Genomic DNA, 13,303 nt, shown 5'->3' with positions numbered 1-13,303 from the left:
CTCCAAACAAGTAACCGAGAAAATATCGGGGTATAAGGCACAGGTACAAGGTACCAATACAAGATGACATCATGGAAAGTTACCCAGTCCTCACGTTCAAGGGAAGGTCAACACCAAGACGGCGTCCATACTGCAAACGGAGTGACTAAAGGAGCCAGCCATGCAAATGGCAAGGTGAGCATTGCAGACGGTGAGAGCCGGCTGTGCGAAGGTCCTGAGGCGGGAATGAGCTTGCCATGTTTACAGACCGAAGGAGGACCATGGCTGCTAGAACACCGAGGGCAGAGAAAGCTCTGCAAGGTGCAGGGACAAGCCGGACCCCAGAGGAAGGGAGGCCGGATTCGGAAACCGTACCCCGCCGCTTTGCAGAGGAGCCGCCCTGGGCGGGCCCCTTCCCTGTCCAGCTTCACGCGGCCCACATTCCCTGGTCACTGGGCATCGAAACCGCTCAGAGCGCCACACTGGGCAGACATTTTGGTTTGTGGACAAGGATGTCTTTTGAGGCCCAGACACATTTCTGCACATCATATTCTGCAGAGACCACTGCCTACAAGCTCTTCCCTACACTGCATGGAGACCCTGCCCCTCGCCCCATGGCCGGCTCATGGCAGCCCAGGGCAGGCCTTCCCGTCTCTCGCCATTGCTACAATAAGGCAAGCTGCACTCCGTGGGCTGCCATTTGTGCGTGTGTTATGAGCATTTTCCGTCAATTCTGTTCTCCAGCAATGCTGGTGGATAAGACCTTCTGTCTCAATCAGATATCCTGCTTAATGGAGCATTATTGCATCTTTACGTGAATCTCCTGCTCAAAGAATTATAAAACAGTAAAACACATTTGGCACTGAAAACTCAGTGACTATAATTGAATCGGACTCTGACAAACACAAAGGCTTGCCGGGATTTTTGGTTCCCTGAGAGTCCTAATTCCGAGTATCAGTTACTATTTGTACTGTGAATGTGCAGATCTGCCAGTAAGCAGGCATTTCTTAGGTAGAAAATGCTCTGTCAACCATCTCTTACGATCTACACCCTTTACCAGACAAAGTTATACACGCGGATGCAGATGTACGTTACCTTGCCCTCACCCCCTCTGAAGCTTGTGCAGACCTTAGCAGAAGTACCAATGCCTTTACTCTCGGTTCAGGCAAGATCTGCAGCCACACGCCTCCCCTCCAGGAAGCTGAATGATGCTTGAGAATCGACCATCGGCCATGCGATCCTTCTGCCCTTTGCCCACTGACGGACAAATACAAATCTACTCCATTAGGTCCTGGTGATTAGACTCTGTAGAACTGATATGTCAGACAAACGCAGCAAAGCTTAAAAGAAGCCCAAATGAATCACACCGGGAAGAGGAGCTTGATGCATTCGGAGGCAACGTTACTATCGGGACAATGCAGTAAATTTTATTTTTATTATTCTATGTAGATTGATGTTCTCATAACCTATCACACTTGCATATGATAAAAAGCGAGTGTAAAAGTGCTTGCTTTCCATACAGGAGAGCTTTTAAACTGCACCGAGGATGCGATCATTATACTAACAAATTTCCTAGTAATGTTTGCTTAACAGCCAAAAGCACTTGTGTTTAATATTAATAAAACAGATGTTTGGCTGGAAGTGACTGGAAGTCTCGTGGTTTTATACATTCACAAGCGACAATGCCTCTCCCCGTCAGTGACGGCACAGAGGACCAGCCTCCCCGCAGAGGCTGAGGCAGATTGCTACAATCCTAGCCCTTCTTGTCATTTCTCACGGCCCGAAATGAGGGTACGTTGAGGAGAGTAAAAAATCCAAATCTAATTAGCCAAGGTCTGAAAGACAAGAAAATAGTGGAAAATAGGCAACACATTCTTCCTGCCATTTCCATATGATCACCCACTCCTCCATGGGCACCAACTGTTATTTTGAATGGGACGTAGAAATCGCCATGGGACTCGTGACTTTAGCACCCAAGTCAATCCTAGGAACGTTCGTGGGACAGAACAGAGCTTCTGCGCGGAGCCGTGACTGTGAACACGCAGGAGCGTCTTGCAAACTGTTGTTTTTGTGTGTGTGTGTGGCCACGTGACAGCATTCTAGTCAAACGATCAGCCGGGGCATTTTCCTTCTCATCATAATTTAATAAGCAGCTGGTTGGGTACATTTCCCCATGGCGACCTCTTGTTCAGAGACACGTGGATATTGGAAGTGTGTGGGGCTCTCCCCTCGGTGATGCCTGCAAGATCTAACGCTTGGCTTGTCCCAGATGACGCACCAGGCAGGCAAGCGTCTTCTTAGGAAGGCTTCCAGCAGGAGCCAGGACATGGAGCCTGCTGCATTTTTGTGGGCGGGGCAGCCTTGCCAGCCACGCAGACGGAAACACAGAGCGAAGTCGGGGTTAAATGGCTGGGCGCTGCCTCGCTTTGGGGAATAAGACGCTGCAACACGGATCAATACAGGGGTCCCGGAGGACCAGGATTTTTCCATCAGCAGAGGAAACATTTTGATAACCCGGCCCCCTGGGGAGCAGCTCTGGGGGTGCGCGGAACTGATGGATGGTCCTCCCTGTTCTCAAGAAGCCATGCCCATCCCAGTCTGTCGCTCTGCACAAGGGCTTCTGACCCACAGGGACTCTGAACCCACCAGTCACTGTGCCCGATCACCTGGTCTTGGGCGAGCACATCGTCTGGGAATCGATTGTTTTGTCTGACACTAAGCAGGTAAGGCTTTTCCTGAACGAGTGAATTAGCAGATACGGGGGCTACACAGCTTTCCGAGGGTGACAAGTTGGCACACCCAGCAAAATGTTCGTGTAGTCAAAATTGTCTGGGAGAAACCCTTCCACTGGCCGGAGAGAACCAGGGCAGATGTCGCCCTGGCAGGGGGTTCATGGCCACATTCACGGGCCCTGCTGGGAGCTTGGTATCATCTCTCAGAAGCGCCGGCTTTGCACCCCTGCGGGACAGTCCCGTGTCCCTGGCTGTGCCCAGAGGGGTGGAGCGGTGGGCTGGCTGACACTCAGAGTGGTAAGCTCAGATGCCCGGACCCCCTCTGCTGGGCAGCAGGGGGGCAAACGTGCTCCGCCCAAGCCAGGGCCTGTGGTCCATGCGTTCCCAGGAGCATTTTCCCATGCCCCTGCCCATCCCTCTTATAGTCACGTCACGTGTGATGATTAAATTCTGGAATTGTAGATGGTGTGAGGCCATTGCACGATGGAGCTGGCTGCTTGAATCTCAGCGGCTGTAAGCCTCCTTGGCCCCAGGATTGGATTGCTACTCCAGGCCCAGGGCACCGGGTGTCTGTCCAGCCTGCACGCAGAGCCTGCGGGCTGAGACTTGGTCCCCCGCACCTGGTGAGGAGGCCCGGCTGGTGGTACCAGGAAGCCCAGGGCATGCTGGGAAATGACGCTTGCTGCGAACAAGTAGGGAATAATGGAATGGTCTTCAATAATCCATTGGTTTATATTAAAAATTCCAAAATGATATAAAATGTGTAGATATGGCAAATGGTCATTCTATGATTTGAAAACATGAAAGCAGGTGAGAGGAGGCCTCCCCCGACCCCCACCACCTCAGCCGCACGCGCACTGGCCCCTGCCCGCACGACACCCGAACCCGTTGACCCCACTTCCCCTCCCGGCCCCCCATTCCTCTCCTCCTACCTTCTCTTCCACTGGCCAGGCTTACACCTGCTCTGCACCACTATATTCACTTCCCGTGGCCACTGTAATGATGTGGATGGCTTAAAACGACAGAGACCGGGCTTCCCGCACAGTTCAGGAGTCTGGGAGTTCAAAGCCGAAGTCCCAGCAGGGTTGGTTCCTGCAGGAGGCTCCGGGGAGAGTCTGCTCCCAGCCTCTCTTCCCCCTCCTGGTGGCGGTCGACAGCCTCCAGTGTCCCTCAGCTTGTGGACACATCATTCCAGTCTCTATCTCACGGTCACATGGCCTTCCCTCTGTGCGTCTCTATGGGCCTCCGTTTCTCTCTTAGCAGATGTGTGTCATTGGATTTAGGGCTCGCCCCACGTTCAGGACAAGCTCATCTCAAGATCTTACCCTTAATAACATCTGAAAAGACCCTATTTCCCGATGAGGTCGCATTCACGGCCACTGGGGTTAAGGATTTGGACTTATACTTTAGGAGGCCACTGTTTGACTCACAACGGCCACCAAAACCAGGGTCATCAAGGTTGCCAACGGCCCTCAGCCGCTAAATCTGATGTTGGTCCTCCCTCCGCTCACCCCCGGGCCCATCGGCAGCATCCTCTTTCTTGGTGCCCCTTCCCTCGGCCTCCAGGACCCCCTCTCTCCGTGGCTCTCCTCCTCTGTCCCCCGCCCCTTCCACAGGCTTCCGTATCGTGGGGCATCGCCACTCCAGCCTCCTGGGTGGTCAGGTGAGAACCGAGGCGGTGGCCTCGACTCTTCCCGCCACACACCTGATCCAGCAGGAAGTCCCGTGAGCTCTGTCTCCAGACGAGCCCCAGAATCCGACCATGTCTCATTACCCGCCCGGCCTGAAAGGCCCTCCGCTCTCTCTCTCTCTCGGATACTGCACGAACCCCGTGAGTCGTCTCCCTCCTTCTGCCCCCACAAAAATCCATTCTCAACCGCGGCCAGAGTGACCCTGCGAAACCCTGTCCGCTCACTCCAGACGTCTGCTCAAAATCCTCCCGTGATGCCCATTCCACTCAGAGGAAAAGCCGATGGCCCGCACATATTCACCTCAAGCCACTGCACGGGCTGTCCTCCCGTCCTGGACCCGTCTGTCCCCAGATCCCCAAGTGGCTTCCCTCCTCACCTCCTCCAAGTCTTTGCTCCAACGTCACCTTCGCGATGAGGATCCCCTGACCAGCCTAGGAAACTTAGAAACTGCCGGGACCTTCCCAATCGCCGTTATCTCCATCCTCCCCCCAAACTTACGGTGCTGGGCCGGGGTCTTTGTGTTTGTCCCCTGCGGAGCCCAACACCTGGAATGTAAGAGCGGACGCTCAGCAAGCGCGTGTCAAACCGATGAAGTGGGGGGGAAAATGCCAAAAAAAACCAAAATGTTTCATCGTAAACTGTATCAGATACCAAACGGTGTATATAACCCTTGTATATGGTTTAAAAATCGACACGCACCCAAGTAGCCAACGCCCAGCTTAAAACGAAAACGTGGCCCATTCATTTGAACCCTCCTGGTCCTCTTACTTCTTCCAAAGTGAATCCCTGTTCTTTTAAAAATGTTCTTCGTGTGTGTACGTATCCCTGAGTATGTATAAAACATATTATAAATATAAATATTACCTAGTCGCATGTTTTTAAAACATGTTGATCTATATAAAAGTGCTGACGGCTATACTCTCCAAATTATGGGTGACTTTTAACTTCCTTCTGGGCCTTGTCTGTATTTTCCAAGCTTTCATAATGAACGTGTACGACTTCTGCAATCAGAAAACATTGAAATCCGTGCCTCACGGATATCTGAACTGTCTCACTGTGAAACAGCAAGCACACTTTTTGTGTGTGTGTGAGGCAAATAAATGTCATTTCTGCACGCTTACCCTCAAAGAAAGGGTCAGGTATGTTTAACGTGGTGGAGAAGCAAATACGATGAAAACGGGCCTCGAAAAGGACCTGCCCAGGTGAGCTGCAGTGAAGCAGGTGCCTTCCAAACCCCGCTCCCCAAGGCGAGCGCCCCCGGCTTCAGGTTCAGACCTGGCCTCCCTGGCCCCTGGGAGCAGCACGCGGTGTCCAAAAGCCTCTGCTCTTTCTGTGATTCGTGAGCCGATGTGAGTCCTGGGTGGCTCCGGTTTTATTGTGGTGACTGATCTCTCCTGTCATTGAGGACACCAGTAGTGCTCTATTTTTACTTCTGTGCCGCTGTCGGGGACACTCGCCCACTGGGGGCGAGGGCTGCGTGGGGCGAAGGGCTGGGGGTCTCCACGCGCCCCCTCCGTGACCTTGGCCGAGCAGCCTCGGCGCCCCAGCGCAGCTTGTGGGCTGGGTCTGGGAGAGCGTCCACCCTGGTGGGGTTCGCTTTTCCATCCTTCTCCTTGGCTTCTCTCTTCTTCTTTCCTCAACAGTGATGACAAGGTCACGGAGCCAAACTGCCTGCAAAACCCGCCCTGGCTCTCCGCCTGTGGAACCAGCCACCCACGGCAGCCCTGCAAGCTCTCGGTGCCTCTGCCTTTCCATCTGGAAAATGGAGATCATAAATACCCCCGACGCAGAGGACCGGAGGGAGAACTCAGGGCGGCAGCAGCGGCAGCACCGGTGAGGTCTCGGGGAGTGGCGGCTGGATTCCTTATGCCTGTTTCTCCCCTCCACCATTTCAGAAGTTACACATTCTATTTCTAGTATTTTAGCGGTTGCTCTCACATTTTTAACATGGTTATTATTCTAACAAACCCGACAACGAGTAGCGTCTCCAGGATCACGAAAGCTTGCTCCAAATCGGCAGGGTTCAGGAGGTTTCAGAGCCCTTTACACAGCCTCATGAGCCTCCCCTGCTTTTCGTGATGTATAGTATTTAATTTAACTTTGTTTTTAAAAGTCCTTAACGTTAGTCTTTTGTTACTGTGTTAAACATTTATTTGGTAGTGAAGACACTTTTGGATTTTCTCTGGGGCTCCGTCTGCGTTGGCAGTGGCTCTCTGCACCTCAAGATCCATTAGTCTCACTGCTCATCTCTCCCTGACTATACATACACACGCACACACACGCACACACAGACACACATGCACACTCGTGCACACAGAGATGCCTGCAAACACGCACAGACACTCACATGCACGTATACCCATGTGCACACACACGTATACATATGGACACACATGTACGTGCTCGCACACAAACACACACATCTATGCACACACTCGCGCGCACACACACACACACGCACATGCACGTTCCCCCGACGCACCCCCTCCTGGCTCTCCCCCCCTCCATCAGCACCCTAAGTCCCGATTCCTCAGCATCTCGCTATCTCCTTGGATGAATCAATGGACAAGTGTCTCCCAGGGTGACAGGATGACCCGGGGAAGTTGAGATCAGAAGAGAATAAAGAGAGATAACAATGAAACGCAATGCATTCTGGGTGGGATCCCGGAACAGAAAAACAGCATTAGTGCAGAAAAAGGTGTGATGCAAATAGAGCCTGTAGCACAGTCAGGTACGACGGCGACTTTAGGAGGAGCCGGCCCAGGGGGCAGAGGGCTCGCTGTTCTGTTTTTGCAGCTTTTCTGTACGTTTCAAATTAACTCAAAATAAAAAGGGTTGTTGTTGTTGTTGTTTTTTAACCATCTTGGGATTTTTTAAAAATACACATTCTGAGCCCACTGCAGGCAGCCCTGTGAAATCAGAAGCTCTGGGGTGGGCTCCAGATAGCTACATTTGTTTAGACCCTTTCTCCAAATAGTTACATTCTGGGGGACTAGGGCTTAGGGCTTCGACAAAGAATTTGGGAGGTTAGCCCATAACAGCCAGGTAGTCTGGTTCCCTCCAGACCCTCTGGCTATTCTCCCGGGGCACACGTGTCCCACTCTGGGCAGAGTCCCGGGGCGGCACTACCTGGAACCACCGGGCATAGCAAAGGGGCGACCTTGTGGACCGCCAGCTCCATTCACCATCCCTCCCCTAGGAGGCAGGGGTCGACCGTGGCTGGTAGATCCAGCCTCACTTTGGGAGCCCAGAAGGACCTGTGTGGGGCCAGGGGCAGAGCAGAAGTGGGCAAAGAGCAGAAGAAAGGAGGCCGGTGGCCGGGGCATGAATGGACACATAACACTAGCTGCCTCCCCTACACACACACACACACACACACCCTCATCCATTGCGTGCTGTGCATAAAATACAGGCTAACATTTTAAATGCGCCTTCGACACTCAAACTCTCGGCCGTGACCTTACCAGGCAGGCCCGGGGGAGCGACTTGCCGACACCGAATCTGCCTCCCTCCCCAGTCACCAGCCTGCATGACAAAAAGGAGCCCTCCTGCAGGAGCAATCCAAAGTGAAAGAGGCCACAGGCACATCGTAACTGATGGTCCAGAATCCAAACAGCCAGGCCCTTTGGGGCCAGGTAGGAACATGTCACAACCCCGCAATCCACCACTGGCTAGGCGGCCGCAGTGCGGGGCCCCTGCAGCTCTGAAAGCAGACTGACCGCATTTTACATCCGGGCGGAGCCGCTCGAGTGGGCAGCCTGGGGCAGCATCCATGATGAACGAGCAGCCATGCTTTCGGAGAGACCTACCCCCATCCCCGATCCGGGACCCCCGAGGGAAGAAGGACACCCTCCTTTCTTCCCCAGGGAAGGCCTGGGCCAGGCGAGAGCTTGAAGGGGGGCACCAGGGCAGGCTCCGTTCCAGCCCCAGCTCCGACCTCTGCCCTGCAGGGATGACCGGCAAAATGGCCTCTCCTGCCCTCCCCACTGTCTGCAAAACTGGACCCAGAGATGAGAGTCCCAGAGGCAAGAGTCCCATAATTGGCCCCACTGGACAGCTTCCCACCCCCCCTGGGGGGCTCAGGCCAGCTAGAACCATCCAAATGCCAAATTGGGTCAACATAGAGGACAGTAATGGTACAGGGGCGCCAGGCTGGAAGCCGGGAGGGCAGAGAGTGACCCCAGGCTCTGAGTCCTTGTCGGGAGCTGGGACAGGCCTGTCGCCTTTATTACGAGTGGTATAGAAGGACACTTGGTCCTGCTGGGAGCCTGTGGCCTAGAGAGGACAGTCTGAGAAGCGCCCGGAACGCTCATCGGCGTCTTAGTGCAGACCCAGGACACGGATTCAAGGCCAGCGGTTTCCTGGAAGGTGGTGGCCCCAGAACCCCGGAAAGCCCATAATGGGGTGGGAGTGAGGCCGGGAAGGTGTTGGGGAGGTGCCCCTCTCAAAATTCATGCCTGGAAGCCCTGGCCCTCCTCTGCGACCGCTTCTGGAAACGGGGTCTTTAGAGAGTTAGTGAAGGACACATGAGGCCATAAGGGGGGACCCTGATCCGACAGGACTGGTGTCGAATCAGAGACGCCAGGGTGACGATGTGCCCCCCCCCCCCGCGTGAGGACGCAGTGAGAAGGGGGCCACCCGCAAGCCCAGGAAAGAGGCTGCCCCAGGAACCAGCCAGCCCTGCCGACACCTCGATCTTGGATTTCTACCCTCCAGACTGCGAGAAAAGGAATTTCTGTTGCTCCCGAGACCCACTCTGTAGCGTTTTGTTGCAACAGCCCGAGCAGACTAATACTGGAGGGAAGGGGGGTGTAGCCAAGCCAGTCACCCCGCCGACAAGGGAGGCTGGCCTCCCACAGGACTCTCTAGAACGGTGCAGATTCACCCAGCGGAGGGGCAGGGGGAGCTCGGGCGTTTATCCTCCAACCCCCGGCGGTCACTGGGTGCAGGTGGCCCTCAGCTGCAGTGACCAGTGTGAGGGGAAGCCCCGGGGGGGGGGGGGGGGGCTGCAGGTGCTGGCAGCTGCCTGCCTGCCGAGTGCACCCGGCACCTGGGCAGGTCCCGGCGGACCCTGCGGCCGGCAGCCTGGGTGACTCCAGAGCCTGGAGGGAAATGTAACGCCCACCGAAAGGGCCCGGCCGGGGGAGGCTAAGCTGGGTCCGGGCGGGGATGCTGGATGGGCAGGCACCGGGGTGAAACGGGGCGGGGTGCTGTTGCCAGCTCAGGCCAGAGGGGCAGGCGTCAAGAGCCCAGGGAATGGGGAGCCCCAGGGGTGCCGGTCAGGAGAACGGAGGTCGGCAGAAGCAGAGCCGGGCAGGGAGGCCGCAGGGCGTACACACCCGGCCCCTCCTCCCGCTTCTCATCTCTGTTTTAGTCAACAAGGTGGGTGGGTGGTGGCGGAGGTGTGCTGGCAAGTGAGCTCCCTGGCGCAGGGGAGCCCCGATTTGCAGCACCCGCTGATTTCTGGGGTGTAAATACTTCCTCCAGAGCTGAGTCTGCGCTATGCCCGGGGGTCCAGGAGGAGCCGGCGGGCGGGGCGAGGCGGCGTCACGTTCCCTGCGGGGTGGCAGGAAGGGGCTGGGAGCGGGGGAGGTTGCAGGGGGCCCCTCCGGCGCCTTCTCACACCGGCTGTGCCGAGGACCCTCTAAAGACCGAGAAGAAATGACCAGAGATTGACATCAATCCGCAGACCTGAGGCCCGTGTGAGTTCTGACTTGTCTTTTCCAGTGGTTGCTGTGAATGGATGTGGAAAAGCAACCCCTGGACCCCAAAAAGGGTTCTCTGCACTGTGAAACTCTTTGAACCCCTTTCCCAGCGTCCTTTTCCAGCTGGTAGCTCCTCCCACCCCGGCCACGCCCAGCAAGCCGGTGATCACAGGGCTGGTTCCCACGTGCAGGGCCGGAGGTGGGAAGGGAGCCCTACGAGAGGGTGGGGCAGGGGCCTGTCCCCACGGAGAGCTCATGGAGCTTGGGGAGAGGGGCTGGAGGAGGGACTGTCTGCTACAGCCAGGGATCCTTTGTCTCAAGGAAACTGAAACATACTTTAACAGGAGACTTTTTTTTTTCTTTTTTTGAAGAGCATCTCCCCGGGAAGGTTTCTCTTCAAAAGACGGAGCCACGTCTGAGACGTTCCTGAGACGTTCTCTTCTCACGCCTCCCCGCCCCCCCCCCCCCGCCGCGTTACAAAGCCATAAATGTTCCTAGCAAGTCTCTTCTCCTGATCTGTGAGTTACAGCGGCTTCATCATTATGACAGCGACAGACCCAGTCATCTAATTCGTCGTCTCCAAGCGCTGACTTCATCGCGTTCCTTAAATGTCCACCTGGCTGGAATCTCTTCTGGCAGACGCCTGGCTCTGCGCTGACCTCACCTCTTCCCCCAAACGGGCGTGATCGCTTCAGAACATCATTGGCAATCTCGTGAAAGAGCCCTTCAGAAACCATCCGGGCTCCACTGTGGCACCGCGTCGCTTAGCACCTTGCAAGGACAGACGAGGACGGAAAGAAAACTTCCTGTGCTCTATGCGCCGCAGAGGACATTCAAGGAGTCACCGCTGCCGTCTCTCCTGGGCCGGGGAGGGCTTCGAACCTGGCCCCCAGCTCATAAATGACCCCACGGACCGCCACACCTGTGGAATGCCTGGGAAGCCGGGCGAAAAAAGAATATATCCAGTATGCCTTCATTTACACAAAATCCTGGAAAATGCAACCTCGTTAAAAGACCAGTCGATAGTTGCCTGGGGATTAGAAAGGGGGGGACAAATTTCAAAGAGGCGTAAGGAAACGGTGGGGGTGATGGACATTTTTATCTTGAGTGCAGTGATAGTTATTTATGTAGAGACAGCGGTTAAATTGTATACTTTAAAATACGTACAATTGAGCATACTCCAATGACACCTCAGTAAAATCGAAGGAGAAAAATCAACTCGAGGATGTGGAATAAAATATTCCGAGGACAGCCACCCGGGCCTTGCATCTCCACGTCTTTTAACCCGACTTCTAATTTTAGATAGAAAAGGAAGAAAGAAAAGATGCCAAAGGGAGACATCGCTTTAGAAAGGTGTTGAAAATATATTAAACACTGAGATGTTACCGTAATGAATTAAATGAATAATTTCAGATCTGTCTTGTCAAATATTTTTAAAATGTTTAAAATGCACAAGTCCAGAGAAAATTAATGTTGAGTAAATAATGTTAATGGAGACATCCTATAATGTCCTGATGAGTGGCTTTCTTAAATTTTATTTTATTTTGGTCACGGGAGCTTTTATTTCTAAGTCTTCTGAAAGGGACTTTCCTATTACATGTTTTTAAAGTACCGTTTGAAGGGAACAAGTCCTTTTTTAAACAATTGTCTTACAATGTTGCCACAAGACACAGACTAAGAAGTTACCAGCCCTCGAGTTCAATCTCATTTCTGTTTCTTGTTTATTTAGAGCCCTTGGACACATCCCCTGAGCCTGTGAGAGCTTCTTTCTCCCCATTTTTAACATGGGGCGAATGATCCCTCACCCCAACATACAGCCCATGCTACAAAGCCCGAACATGGATCTCCTCAGTGCGCAGTGGTAGATGATAATTGTTAGATTTTTATACTCAACGAGTCTGAAAACTGCTACCCTCCCCCCCCCTAAAATAAGACATTTAAAGGGAGAAAACCGTGATGCTCATTTTCTTCATTCTGAGTCTGAATGTTGGGCAGACGATGAACTGGACACTTCCGGACGCATCGTAAAACGTTCCCGCTTCTCGCTCCTCACCTGCCAGGCTGCCGCAGCTCTATGAAACATGACGCGAGTCCCGCTTACAGCCGGCCATTCATCTTGAGACTCCCCGGCACACCAGTCCCTCCAAGTGGTTTTATTATTTCTGAGAAACAGTAACTGAGCCTTTTTATATACCTTCTGCTGCCATAAGAGTCATCGCACATAAAGCATGTCAGCGGAATAGGAAAACAGTCCCTTCATCTGGTTTATGATTTCCTTGGGCCAGCCGCTCTCCGGGTCTCGTCAGCTGACAGTTTTGATAGAGGTATTGAACTTGGCTTTTCAAAGAAAATAAACCCGGAAAGTCTGGAAGGTTCCTCCTTCGTCAGTTCAGCCTGGCGTCTGGGGTCCACCGGAAGGACGCGGCTCTCAGCAGGTGGGGTCCACAAGGTGCTGAACTTGGACGGGACGGCTCAGCACCCAGACGGCTGCTCCGGGTTCAGCCACCGTTGCTTCTGCCTCCGCCCCTTCCTGGGGTTGCAGTCGGGTCTGGGACTCTCACTCCCCGGCCAAGCTCAAGGTCGCCTCCTCGCTGGCCTTTCTCATCTCCTCCCCCCAAAGCCGCAGGCCTGGTTCCCTCCGGCTTGCCTCCCTGGGCCTCAGTCTCTCAGTCTTTAAAATGAGGACAGGAAACATGCCGGGTTGGGTGTTTTGCTTTTTTTGTGTTTTGATAAGAATCAAATTGGATGGTAGCAGTGAGCGTGCTTTGTAAGTTACCCGGAAGCGAGCTGTTACTGTCATTGCCAGTCCTCCTTCGCATCGGGAGCCACATTCTCCCCTGCTGCCTGCCCCAGGCCAGCAGGAGGCATGTCAACAGTCGGCGTTTGCTTCTGTGTCTGTCCCCATAGAAGCCGTGTCCCAGGAGAAGCCCTCCTCCAGGAAGCCAGCTCAGCCTGACACCTCTGAAGGACTCATTTACAGATTCGGGGAGCACCCCGCCCCCCTCGCTTGGCCCCCCCCGACACCCCGCCCCCATTCCCAGGCATCTCCAGCTTCCTAAAGGGACATCACAAATCCCCTAGAAGTTCTAAAAGTAATTTTAGTCTCATTAATTCTGGAGACAAACGAGTACAGATGGAGAAGGAATTAAAGGACAAGGCAGAGGGGAACCGGAGGTCCCCAGGATGGGAGTGGGTC

Source organism: Rousettus aegyptiacus, unplaced genomic scaffold (assembly GCF_014176215.1).
Source record: "Rousettus aegyptiacus isolate mRouAeg1 unplaced genomic scaffold, mRouAeg1.p scaffold_m13_p_7, whole genome shotgun sequence".
Lineage (NCBI taxonomy): Eukaryota > Metazoa > Chordata > Mammalia > Chiroptera > Pteropodidae > Rousettus > Rousettus aegyptiacus.
The sequence above is the reverse complement of the archived record's forward strand: the minus strand, read 5'-3'. Positions refer to the sequence as shown.